The sequence below is a fragment of the Coturnix japonica genome, unplaced genomic scaffold (assembly GCF_001577835.2).
Source record: "Coturnix japonica isolate 7356 unplaced genomic scaffold, Coturnix japonica 2.1 chrUnrandom607, whole genome shotgun sequence".
Classification (NCBI taxonomy): domain Eukaryota; kingdom Metazoa; phylum Chordata; class Aves; order Galliformes; family Phasianidae; genus Coturnix; species Coturnix japonica.
In genome coordinates, this window is record NW_015439980.1 from 37,181 (window position 1) to 39,667 (window position 2,487).

At 50.9% G+C, this 2,487-nt stretch overlaps 1 protein-coding gene across 1 annotated transcript in view; it reads left to right on the plus strand.

Annotated features, from left to right (window-relative positions):
• The window catches only part of LOC107307454 (sphingomyelin phosphodiesterase 3-like), a gene marked incomplete at its 3' end in the record, with an annotated part of 18,274 nt that overhangs the window by 14,702 nt on the left and 1,085 nt on the right, over window positions 1–2,487 (plus strand). The gene's annotated exons all lie outside the window — the stretch shown is intronic.

The window sequence follows — 2,487 nt, forward strand, 5'->3', positions numbered from 1 at the left end:
TTGTGGGTGGGATTGGGGTCATGGTGGGATTAGGACTGGAGTTGGGGTTGGGATGGGGTTGTAAATGGGTTTGGGGTTGAGGTTGGGGTGGGATTGGGATTGGGATTGGGGTTGGGGTTTGGGCAGGATTAGGGTTGGGGTGGGATTGGGATTAGGATGGGGTTGGGATTGAGGTGGAATTGGGATGGGATTGGGGCTCAATTGGGGTGGGGTTGAGATGGGATTGGGGTTGCGATTAGGGGGGGATTGGGTTTGGGTTTTGGGATGGCATTGGGGTGGGATTGGGGTTGGGGTTAAGATTGGGATTGGGTTGGGTGTGGGATTAGGATTAGGATTGGGGTTGAGGTTGGAGCTGGTGTGGGATTGGGATGAGGATTAGGATTAGGATTAGGATTAGGATTAGGATGAGGATTAGGATTGGGATGAGGATGAGGATTAGGATTGGGATGAGGATTAGGATGAGGATTAGGATTAGGATTAGGATTAGGATTGGGATTAGGATGAGGATTAGGATTATGATTAGGATGAGGATTAGGATTGGGATTAGGATTGGGATTAGGATTGGGATTAGGATTGGGATTAGGATTGGGATTAGGATTAGGATTAGGAATAGGATTAGGATTAGGATTAGGATTAGGAATAGGAATAGGATTAGGATTAGGAATAGGAATAGGAATAGGAATAGGAATAGGAATAGGAATAGGAATAGGAATAGGAATAGGAATAGGAATAGGAGTAGGAATAGGATTAGGATTAGGGTTGGGGTGGGATTGGGATTAGGGTCATCTTGGTGTGGGATTGGGATTGGGATTGGGATTGGGGTTGAGGTTGGTGTTGGGGTTTCAGTGGGATTGGGGTGGGATTGGGGTGTCCCTATGGGGCTTTTTGTGTCTATGGGGCTGTTCATTCCTATGTGGCTTTATGTCGCTATGGGGCTTTGTGTCGCTATGGGTATCAGTGTCGCTATGGGGCTGTATCGCTATGGGGCTGAGTTTCTCTATGGGGCTTTGTGTCCCTATGGGGCTGATTCTCACTGTGGGGCTGCGTGTCTCTATGTGGCTTTCTGTCCCTATGGGGCTGAGTGTCTCTATGGGGCTGATTGTCCCTATGGGGCTGATTCTTGCTATGGGGCTGAGTGTCACTATGGGGCTTTGTGTGTCTATGGGGCTGAGTTTCTCTATGGGGCTGAGTGTCACTATGGGGCTGATTCTCGCTATGGGGCTGAGTTTCTCTATAGGGCTGAGTGTCTCTATGGGGCTGAGTGTCTCTATGGGACTGATTCTCGCTATAGGGCTGAGTGTCTCTTATGGGGCTTTGTGTCCCTATGGAGCTTTGTGTCTCTATGGGGCTGAGTTTCTCTATAGGGCTTTGTGTCCCTATGGGACTGATTCTCTCTATGGGGCTGAGTGTCTCTATGGGTCTCAGTGTCTCTATGGGGCTTTGTGTCCCTATGGGGCTGATTCTTGCTATGGGACTGAGTGTCCCTATGGGGCTTTGTGTCTCTATGGGGCTGAGTTTCTCTATGGGGCTTTGTGTCTCTATGGGGCTGAGTTTCTCTATGGGGCTTTGTGTCCCTATGGGGCTGAATGTCACTATGGGGCCGATTCTCGCTATGGGGCTGATTTTCACTATGGGGCTCAGTCTCTCTATGGGTCCCAGTGTCTCTATGGGGCTTTGTGTGTCTATGGGGCTGAGTGTCGCTATGGGGCTTTGTGTGTCTATGGGGCTGAGTGTCTCTATGGGACTGATTCTCGCTATGGGACTTTGCATCGCTATGGGTCTCAGTTTCTCTATGGGGCTGATTCTCGCTATGGGGCTGATTCTTGCTATGGGGCTGATTCTCGCTATGGGTCTCAGTGTCTCTATGGGGCTTTGTGTCTCTATGGGGCTTTGTCCCTATGGGGCTGATTCTCCCTATGGGGTTGATTCTCGCTATGGGGCTGAGTGTGTCTATGGGGCTGATTCTCACTATGGGGCTTTGTGTTGCTATGGGGCTTTGTGTCTCTATGGGTCTCAGTCTGTCTATGGGGCTTTGTGTCCCTATGGGGCTGATTCTCGCTATGGGGCTGAATGTCGCTATGGGGCTGATTCTCTCTATGGGTCTCAGTGTCTCTATGGGGCTTTGTGTGTCTATGGGGCTTTGTGTCCCTATGGGTCTCAGTCTGTCTATGGGGCTTTGTGTCCCTATGGGGCTGATTCTCGCTATGGGGCTGAGTGTCGCTATGGGGCTGAGTGTCTCTATGGGTCTCAGTTTCTCTATGGGGCTCAGTGACTCTATGGGGCTGATTCTCGCTATGGGGCTGAGTGCCTCAATGGGGCTGAGTGCCTCAATGGGGCTGAGTGCCTCAATGGGGCTGAGTGCCTCAATGGGGCTGAGTGCCTCAATGGGGCTGAGTGTGTCTATGGGGCTGATGTCTCTATGGGGCTTTGTGTTGCTATGGGGCTTTGTGTCCCTATGGGGCTGAGTGTCTCTATGGGGCTTTGTGT